This window comes from Python bivittatus, unplaced genomic scaffold (genome assembly GCF_059951505.1).
Source record: "Python bivittatus isolate LINGU-HERP-01145 unplaced genomic scaffold, Pbiv_v1 ctg000590_np1212, whole genome shotgun sequence".
Lineage (NCBI taxonomy): Eukaryota > Metazoa > Chordata > Lepidosauria > Squamata > Pythonidae > Python > Python bivittatus.
In genome coordinates this window covers 27,642,186-27,653,553 of record NW_028277086.1, presented here as the reverse complement: position 1 = coordinate 27,653,553, position 11,368 = coordinate 27,642,186, and the positions used below count along the sequence as shown (strand labels likewise).

The 11,368-nt window shown below is 34.7% G+C and overlaps 1 protein-coding gene across 8 annotated transcripts in view; it reads left to right on the top strand.

Annotated features, from left to right (window-relative positions):
- RALYL (RALY RNA binding protein like) overlaps positions 1 to 11,368 on the top strand; it is a 232,244-nt gene that overhangs the window by 2,005 nt on the left and 218,871 nt on the right. The gene's annotated exons all lie outside the window — the stretch shown is intronic.

Below are 11,368 nucleotides of genomic sequence, written 5' to 3'. Positions count from 1 at the left end.
CATGTGAAACTCTGCAAATGCTTTGTATTGAAGTTTGAAGGGACAGAACAATTAATAAATGAATGTGAACTATATTGTTCCTCCACATCATATAGCCTTTTTGAGCAAAGAAGTATAGGGTAAGAATTAGAGCACTAAAGTCTGCATATTTGCAGGTTTTGTGGCATTAAGGCAGTAATGTTTGAATTAGTATAATAAAAAAGGAAATTCATAGTTTGTCTAATAGAACAAGTGTGCAGCCAGTAGCATTTTGTAATTTTAACCATATACACAATAATTTGATTTGCACAACTTCATAAATGTCTACAATTTGAAATACTTTGTGCGTGCATTTATAATGATGTAAAAGTTTATACATGTTACCTGCAATAACTGATAATATTGATGGCCATGAGAAGAACATGTAAATTATGTTGGATAGAAAAGCAGAAACTGGCATGACAACATAATAGAAAAGCAGAGGCTTGTATGCTTTTCACAGATTCATGGAATAAACCTGCGTAGCAAACTTGAGGAAATATGTAATTCATATGTCACTGACCCAACAAGACTGCTTGAGAATAAATTATTTGGGGGCTGCAGTTTTAATCCCATTTACCTTCATTACTTCTCAAACATAAAGATATTTAAGTGGGAGAAAGTCCCATTTGTTTATCTTGATCCAGCATTAATAAATTGAAAGATAAAATTGAGAATACAAACTTAGTAGGCAGAGAAAGCCCTACTGAGCTGGTTAAAATCTTTTTCTGTATAAAGATGCTTGCAATCAGGCTGTATGACTGGTACATCAATATAGTAACACATCCTTTACATATTTTAAATAAATACCAAAAGTATTAAGAATATCAGCTCAGTACGAATTCGTTTATTTGCAAATTATTTTCAGGAAATTGAAGATATTGGCTGCATGCTTTGCTGGCTTTGTTAGTCCATTATACATATTTTTAAATACTTAGGTTTCTAAAATAATTAGTCAAAATATGACAAATAGCTATACTATATGTAGTAATCATATTTATAAAATTCTTTCAAGTCATAATATTTTTAAGATGCTATGCTAAAACAAGCAGACTTGCATTCTCTTGTTGCATAGAGTGATGCAGGTGTCATACCTCACTGATTTTATAGAATGACACCTGATTTTATGCCATATTCTATGTATGTTCTGGCACTGAATTGATTGGACAAAGTTTTTGATCCATATGGGTACAAATAAAACTGTATCAAATGTAACTTTTTAAGTAGAAAAACAAAACAAAAAACCCTGAGAGCTTTTATATCAACGGAATTCACTAAAGTACACTGGAATGTTATACATTTAATGAAAGTGCATATATTTGTTTCTTAAAAACTTGGGGCAAATGTTACAGCATTGCAGTTTTGATAAGACATAGTTGTTCAGAAGAGTCTGGCAGATAAAGATACAGCCTGAATCTAACTCTTTTTATGTAGAAACAAATCTCTATCTTTCAAAGAGACACGCTTCTAAGAAACAACTAAATCAAATATAAAGTTAGGTATGGTGTAGCCTAGGATTGGCTTGCAAGTGTATTTCAGAATGCAATCTTGATGTTTATCTTATTTTTCAGTGTACATGTTTTTTTAGTTGAATTTAAACAAAGTTATTAAGAACAGAGTTATGTGTACTAATGAAGTAGAACTTTGAATATTTAAAGGTAGCAGAACTGTGATTAAAATTTGTTACTTTTTAATACAGAAAATGAGAAGTTTGCAGATGTAAATGAATAGCATGTTGTAATTGATGCAGAATTCATATAACATGTTCAGGTTGAAAAATGGAGCATGAGCTATAAAGTCATGAAACTGTTTGTGCGTTTTTGTTTAAAAAAACCTGCAATTGTTCAGTATTACAAATAAATAACTAGAGTGTGTTTGCTGAGAAGTCAGACTTCCCTTCTAAATGGAAATAAATCTGACCACTTGAGGGATAAGATCAACAATATGTTTTCAAGTATACTTCATTTAGTAAGAGCTTTACCACTAATAGGAATTGCACTACATGGATTTATATATCTATCTCAGTACTTTTATATTAAATGGTTATTTTTGGTTATTATTGCAACTTTATATTTGAATTTATATATAATTGCTGCAACTTGCACCAACGTACCTGTCTGAAAATAATACTTCATTGTGAGATTTTCTTCCAAGTACTTAAGTCAGGGTATGTCTGTATGTCAGCAACTTGTATCGGGATGTTGGAATGGTAAAGCTTACCCTCCTAGTGTGGTACAAAGTAGGTTTGCCCTGAAATAAACATGCACATACAAGGAAGTAAACATAAACTGCATCCTTAGTACAAAAGGGCATTAAGTTATACCACTGGAATTTGTTAGAATTTCATGTCACTACTAATACAAGGGATTGTTAATTTTGATTTGGGCAGGTGGGTTTCTTTGTGCATATCTATGAGGAAAAGAAGTAATTTTTTATATTAGAGGTTTCCAGATTTTAATGGTAATGCCTTGTCTCCATATATTTTAATCTATATTTTAGGATATATAAAATATAACAAATATAAATACTATAAATATAATCTATTCATTAACTTGGAACTAGACCAAAACATATTGGCAGGTCACATTGGAATATCAGTATCCATTAATGATACTTATTTGAGGAACTGGGTAGTTTTAGATGTACCCATTAAAGATGCACATTAAAGTTGGATTGGATTCCAAAAAGGTGCTTCAGAGCATACAGGGACATAAATGAAGTTTGTGTTTGCAACTGTTTAAAACAGGTGTATTTTCCCAAGATCATGTGGCTTCTAAAAAAAGAAAAGAAACTGTTTTAAAGAATGGCAGACAGATGTTGTGTTAATCATGCTCATGTACTCCTTTGGAAAAGTACCTTTTCCAAATTATTACATTTACTTAATGTGTATGATCTAAATTGTTCCCTTAATGTCTGCAAAATCAGATATTTAGTAATGGTGTTTATGTATCTAGGCTTTATATGTGTGTACATGCACACACACACACACACACACTAGGGCTATGCAGAAATTTCATTTTGAAAGGGGGAATGTGTTTCAGACTGCACATGGGTGCTAAATGCAACTTTTGGCATGTGGGTGATGAAGGGCAAATGCATATGCCCAGGAAAAGATGTGTTCCTTCAGGGTTTATATTTGTGCCAGTAGTGCCAGAAAGTTTGGCAGATCCTTGTTGACATTTATTTAAGTCAATATCTAAGTTATTTGGAAAAACTTAGAATTTCAAACTATTAGTACCTAGAGGTGCTAAATGTCAACAAGGATCTGCCAAATCACTTTTTGCCTTCCAAATCTACATTTCTACACAAGTCTAATGATTACTATGAAGTAACTAAAAAAATGGCAAAATCTATTTCAGAAACCAAAGTTCATTAGCATTACTTACATACCTGCATCCAAAGGGATACTTACTACTGCACCTAGATAGCTAATATGGTGTAGTGGTTAAGGAGTGGGGAGGCCCAGGCTCTAATTCTCCCTTAGGCATGGTGGCCACCTGGGTGACCTTGGGCCAGTCACTCCCTCTTAGCCTTAATCAATGTTAGCTTTTGCAACAAATCAGCTGAAAAACAAAACACTTTATTGCATCATGCATTGATAAGCTTTACTGTAAGAACTAGGTGAGCGCACTGCAAAACAAGTGGATCCTGCAAGTAGGTGGGACAAATAAGAATGACAATATACGACTGTATTCTAGTCTGGTTACTTACAGTAGTATGTGAAGAGAACTTCCCAGAAAATGTAGAATTAAAAAATGTTCTACTGCTCCAAAGATCTGATTTGCAGTGCATTTAATAAAGAAATTTTTAAAAGTATATCATGTTAAGTTTACATGCTATATAAATAACTGGAAAGTATTCCCTAAAGTCAAAGATAATTGAAAATTTAATTTTCATTTTCAGAACAGCATTATCCAGAGCGTATATGTTCAGTCCTTAACAGAAAAGGAGTAAAATAGAAACAATAAAAAGTAAAATTGAATAAAGGGATAACACTCTTGACAACCAGTGACTGTTATGTGGTCATTAACCTTTGAAGGTAACATTTCTGTCTGCTAACATAAAATACATAAAATTTGTCAGTGCATCCCAGGAGTTCAGCAACTAGGTGGACAGTAAATATGGTGTCATTGTAGTAAGAGCAATGTAGAAAAGCTTAAACTAAACATTTCACCTGATCAAAAGTGCAGAAGCAGGCATGATTTTTCATTTGTATTTTCTGGAATATAGTTAAACTTAAATATTTGATTACAAAAATAGTTCAATAAAACGCACATGGAACACAAACGAATATATATTATTTGGAAAAACTTAGAATTTCAAACTATTAGTACCTAGAAGTGCTAATGTCAACAAGGATCTGCCAAGCTTTCTGGCACACCTGATTTATATATTTATTTGTTTATTTCAATGTGTTTTTTTACATTTATTTATGCAATTTATCCCTGTCACAATCTGGTGGGGTATTTTTTAAATCATAAAAAAACCCAGCAATAAATATAATCAATAACACATAATTTCATTAATTCATTAACATAATATAATTGACAGTGGTTCCACAGCTAATCTCCAAGGCCATCTGGAAAAGCCAGTTTTTCCCACCTTTTAGAAAGCCTCAAGCAAGCTGTTCCATAAAAGGAGAGCTCCCACAAAGAATGCCTGCTGTCTGGTCCTGTCTTGCTGGACCACTAGTAGGGCACTCCATGCCTGTCTGGATCAGGTGTGGAATATATCTGGGAAAAGAAGTCTCTCATATAACCATATAAGGCTTTAAAGGTCTGACCAACATCTTGGATTGCACTCAAGCACACCAGTAATGAATGCTGGTCCTGCAACAACAGTGGCAGCACCTAGATTGATCGGTAAGCATATGGGCTGCTGTATTGTAGACTAGATGAAAGAGCAAATTACAGTAATATAAGTGAGGATGGCAAGGGGATGGGTGACCATCTTAGAGCATCCTATTCCAGATAAGACTGCAATTGGAGCAGAAAGTGAAGCTGGACAAAGACCCTCTTGGCCACAACTTCCACCTGTTCCTTCAATGGGAGCCATGAGTCCAGAAAGATCTCCAAGTTGTCATCCTGCTCTTTATGGGGAAGAACAAGCCATTGAGAGTCAAAGTTAGTGTAATGGGCTTCTGAATTAACAGCTACCCCGTCTTGCTTGGGTTAATCTTGAGCATGTTTTTCCTCATCCGGTCCATGACAGCCTCCAAGTCTGAACTTGTCAGCCCTACAAGGTTGACCAGATCAAGAAACAGATGCCACATAGGTCTAAAACTACTTTGATTGGAATGGCTATATTAACAGAATCTTGCCAGTCTGAATGTACTTAGCCTCCTCCCTCTTTTATCTTCTTGAGAATTTACCCATCTGAGTATGTTTTTTGTAAGTTTCTCTCTTCATATAGGCTTAAGTCACATTTATCTGTTTGTTGCCTTGGTAACAGATCATCCCTCTCTCTGTCAAGTTTATCCTGTATACTGTACAGAACTCATACTGCATCTCCCATCAGCACAAGGGTGAAAAACTGAATATCATGAAGATAGTTAACCTTTCTCAGTGGCTTCATATAGATACAGAACAGGATAGGGAAAAAGACTTTGCCCTTGGAGACTCTATATCAAAACACTCATAGGCCCAACTTTTCCTCCTATACAGTTTGAGCCTACCCACTCAGGTAACAGTGCAACTAGCATAAAGTGATGTTTCCACTCCCAGGTCTCAGAAATTACAGAAGATTTCAGTAATCATCAGTATCAAAGGCCCTGAGAAATCTCCGAAGGCAAGGACAGTTCCCTCTTGATCTAAGTGCCACCACAAGCCATCCATGAGAGTGACCAATGTAGTTTCTGTCCCATGCCCAAGCCTTAAACTGGACTGCCATTCCAGGTAATCCATGTTCTCTAGAGTTGTCTGTAATTGCAGTCCCAACATTTTCTTAACAACCTCCCCTTAAGAAGAGAGGTTGGAGGTTGGACAGAAGTCCAGTTCCATTGGATCCGTACTAGATTTCTTGAGTAGTGGTGGGCCAAGGCCTCTTTCAAGACTCCTGGAATCTCCCCTTCCTTCAGAGAAGTGTTGACTATTGCATGAATCCAACTCCCAGTTTCTTGGCTGCATTAACCAGGTGACAGTGGTGCAACCCACAAGTGTTGGAGTTAAGGTCACAAAGAACTGTGTCCATGTCCTTGAGATCCATGGGCTCAAAAACCTCCCAGGTAATATCACAAGATATCACCTCTCAGTAGATTCTGTCCACTTGACTACTTTACCCACTAATTGCTCAGCCTGCCTATGACATTTCACACTAATTTGTTCTTATGGCCTATCCCTTAAAGTCTAGTACACTAAATAGTGCAGCTGCAATGTTGCAGATGCAATAAGGACAGAGAAGTAGTTATATTTTGCTTATCTGATCAGAATAGAATATGCTCAGATTTGAACTTGAACTCATATCTAGTCACAGTTGCATCTTTTTTTCCCACCAGCATTGTTCCAGGTGTCTCTTTACTCACTTTACTTCCTGGAGTTCCTGGAGAATAAAGAAGTCCAGAATTGCCAGGGGGGAGAGGCCACTGAGAAGCAGTACGAGTTCTCTGGTCACTCATATTCCAGAGGCTAGTGAGGTGTCTGCCAGAGCTACTTTCCAAATTTCTGGGAAAATCCTCAAGCCTTGTCTGGAAACCCACAGAACCTCTCAGGCATCTGGGAGGACATTTTTAACTTACTCCATTTTATTTTAACAGATACTTAAAAGCACAATCAGAGAGAGAGGGAGGAGGAAGGAAAAAAAAAAGACAGGCTGTGTAAAACTGAATAGGAATTTTCAAAGTGATGTTAGATTAACACTATGTATAAAGATTATCTTGTATCAATTTAAATATTGAAATCAAATCAATAATCAGTAATTAGCAAAGTTAACCTATATAATAAGAATAATCAATCAGAATAAAAAATAGAAGTTTTCATCTAATTTAAGAAGATCAATCCTTATAATGAATCAGGCAAGATCTAGTACTTCAAAGCCTTACATAGAGAAAAACCCAGAGCTCAGATGATGTACAAGTTTATGTGCAGAATTATACTTATTTCTGACATTGATTCACAATTTAATCTGTCATTCATCTAAAGAAGGAATTGTGTGTAATATAGTTTGAAATAATAATAGTATTTTATCCCAACTTTTTTGTATGTGTGTGGGATAAATATTTCTTAAAATTAATTTAAGAAATATTAAAAGGATGAAGTAGAATTTCCATCCTGTATAAGAAGTTACTTTTGTTTCCAGTTTTCAGATGGAAAGTTTACACTTTGTAGAGACATACTGTTGTTTTACTTCAGATTAAAATGACAATTTAATTTCTTGAATCTCTTTGAAGCAATTGGACTTTGATGTGGGATTATCTACTGTATCTATGAAGCATTATTATTTTCACAATTGTCTGTGATTTTGTAACTCAGTCACTCATTTACCAACAATTAAAATAAATGATCAAACTTATCTTGTAAAGGCTCAGCAAATTCTAAATGGCTAGGCAAGCACAATTAATTACTTTTATTAGTTAAGGGGTAACTTTTTGTTTAACAACTAGAACAATGTATCTGAATCTTCATGGGATAATTGTTACTTGATTCTATATACCTGCTTCTGCAATTCATTCATTCATTTTTCAGTACTACTTGAAAATTCTGTAGCATTTCTGCGAATGTCTGAAAGGTGGGTTTCTTTTATCTTCCTGTACAGCCCCTCATTTTTTTTTTATTTTTTTGGAATCCCCCCTCACACACCCCTGTTTCCATTGCATGGTGTTGGAAAGTATTTTATTATAATGAGTACAGTACAGGGATTCGTTGGGGAATTGAACATAGAAGTGTTTTTCAGTTTGGATTTTGAATCGTTTATACGTAAATGGGAAGATTATTTTAATTTCTTCAAGTTTGGGAATTACTAAAATAATATGTTAGCACTTGTTGCTTTCTTGCAAAGTATTATTTTTCCATTCTATTCATTTTATTAAGAAGAGTAGTTTAGCTCCTGAATGGATGAATTAATGTAAAACCTTCTTCGTAGAAATTTGAAGCAATGCACGAAATACATTGGTATTTCAAGCAGATTGTTCCTTTACCATCATTAATATGATTAAAGGTAGAGAAATCTTTTCATATGAGAGAGATTCAAATATATATTGGAGAGGGAGAGGGTCTTGTGCAACTCCAAACATCAGAAATGATGGGAGTTGAAATACCACAGCCCACCCTCATTTTGGGGAAAATGCATTAGCTCAGTATTAAAACACAAGAATTGTGTGCAGAAACTCTCAGCTCCAATCCCCAACATTTCCAGAGAGGGCTGGGGAATGTCTTTGTCTAATCATAGAGAGCTGCTGTCGTTCCATATGAATAACAGTGTGTTAAATGGACTAGTGTTTTGACTTGGTAAAGTATTTTCTGTGTTATTCCAGGATTCCCTTCATTGACATCAGTTGTACTTAAGTTCATTGCAATTACCATTAATTTCACTAGAACTAAGATATAACCAACAATCTGGATTCAATTCCACAGTATATCTTTAACCTTACATAAAATATTTCTTTTATTGTGTCCTGCCTTTGTTACAGGATTAGCAGGTAAAATTACGTATGTATGAATTTTAAGTGACCTATATTTTCATATTACTCTGACTTAATTGAGACACAAACAGTAATGTCTGAATTAGATGCCTCCAAATAATAGTTAGAAGGGAACACTTAGAAAACATTTGCACTTTTCTCTCATTGTCTTCTGTATGTGAATATGTCAATTCCTTAGGGATCTGTAGGGCGAAGTTGCACATTTGTAGGGTGAAGTTGCATGTCTTCTTGCACATAATTTTCTCTCACCCTCCCCTTTATTTTTGTGAGTAAAAACCAGATTTTGCAAGTTTAATCCTAAGTGATGGTGTTGCTGCTTCTCTGTTCAATTTTAGCTCTATGGAGATTAAGGTCCCCATATCTTTTTCACTGTGGGGGCAAAAAACACCAAGAGAGACCATACAAACGGCACAGGGGAATTAATTATCCACCTCTTCCTTGTTGCTGGCTCCCTATACCATTTTTTACTTACTCCAGTTACTTTCCTTTAAAACAAAAAACACAGAAGCTGTGTTATATATAACTTCATATAACATGAATGTGGTGCTTATTATATGTAACCTTTCATAGAATAATGTTAACAGATTAAGAAAAATGGATAAATGCTTTAAAAAAAAACCTTTGATATTGTGGATTGAACTAGCCAAGCTAGTTATTTGTTTGTTTATTTATTTACTATTCAGTTTAGGCAAAAATTCTAAACTGACTAGGTAGTTTGATCACAACATAACAATAGAATTCTGTGTATATGACATAACACTTTATATAATAAAGAGTGATACCTTACTGAGAGTATCTTCATATTCAACCAACCAAGTGATGCATTATTATGTGCATTACAGGCTAGCAGTTTGCACCTGAAAGCAAGAGGTAAGATTAATAGACTAACAATAATGTTCACTTTTCATTTGGCAGAGCTACTTTGAATTCCTGTTAATCTAGATGTTTATTATATGTCATGCATTTATGTGGTAATGGGACTATATAGTTTAATCCTATTTAAATTTGCTTTAAAAGAGTCAACAGTGTTAGTTGTAGAACAGACTGTCATGAATGCATTGTCAGTCAAGGCCAGGACTATCTTTGCTATTATCTTTACCAAAATATTAAGCTTTGATAAGCCAAAGAAAACAGAGTTGGAAAATGCCAATATAGTAAAGATGTTATTGCTTATGTTTCTTTAAAGCAATTAAAATGTATTTTTATAGTTGTCATTTCCTTACTACATTGTTTCATGGTAGGACATTTCATATTTATGTTTTACTCTGAATGAATTTACTCATAAGTCAGCTCTCTCTTAAACAAAAAGGACATTACTTTATTGTAAATAAATACAGAATTGCATTCCAGTAGAAGAGAATATATGTAATTCAGGGTTTAACTTTCTTGATGCTCTCTGAGCTTTTCTTGCAGACGTTTCATTACTTGGCTAGATAACATCACCAAAGGAAAGTGGAATTGGCTGGCACCATAAACTAAATAGAATTGCATTGTTAGAATAACAAAAACCCTTTCTGAACATTTTCCTGTTTTATGAATATATATATATAGAGAGAGAATATATTTTGAAAATAAGTTATAATTTGGATATTTATAAATGCCTTTATATTCGAACATGGGTGATCTCTAAGTACACAGTGTCTGTATTTTTTTTTTCAAACTTATTTAGTATTATGGCTAATGATCACTGAAGAAATTACTCTAAAGAAGTGGCAAGGTGCAATTTAAACAGAATGTGTGAGTGATGTAAAAATGCCCAGATTCATACCTAATTAAATTGCCCAATAGCTCACTCTCATTTAAATGGGCTCAAAATATGAGAATGACTACAGTATGGAGGAGAAAATTGCTTGGAGGCACTCTGATTCTATGGTATTCATGTACAGGCCACATTTAATTCTTCATTGGCTTAAGGAAGATGGCTGAATTTTTCCCTCCTATGCATTTAACAATATCTAGGCCAAAGCTTGTCCCATTTAGAATAAACTCATTAAATTCACTGCTCATAATCTGAGTCTCATTGATTATAAAGGGGTTTTCTTAGTATGACTTCTGTCTGGGTCCACCCACTGCCAAAGAAACAAGCAATTTGTTATATTGATTTCCTACATATATTGAGAATCAGAATATCCCCCTCACCCCTCTAAAAATGAAGTTGCCTGGCGCATAATTATGACTTAAAAAAGAAAATAAGGAGTCTTAACTTGTGCCTAGATACTCAAAGGATGTTGTGTTGGTCAAGCTGGTGCCATTATAGGAGGCCTTGGTTCTGCTCCTGTGCACATGCCATAAATGTGCCATGAGTTCAGTGCAGTAAAGTGACCTTGGTAACTGAGCCAAAGTCAGATGTTCTATCAGCACACCCAAATTGTGATAACTGTAAGGTATTTCTGACAGATACTATATGCTGCCCATGTGTGCTCCATAACACATAACTCCATAACTCTCCCTTTGTATGCAAAGCCCTACTAGAACCCCCTATTAGGTGAATGTGTTTGTCTTTGGAAAGCTGGTGGAGAATAAAGGCCAGGTTCTGCTCTGGAGCTCTAAGGAACCATGCTATAAGTGTAACTGAAGATAAAGGTTCCTGATAGATTTAGAGAACTAGCCTGATAAGTTTACTTAATAAATTGTATGTTGTTTTATTTTAAACTACAGCTGATCACTTGTGATTCCTTTCTTCTGGATTCTTTAATAAATGCATAGAAAATGGGA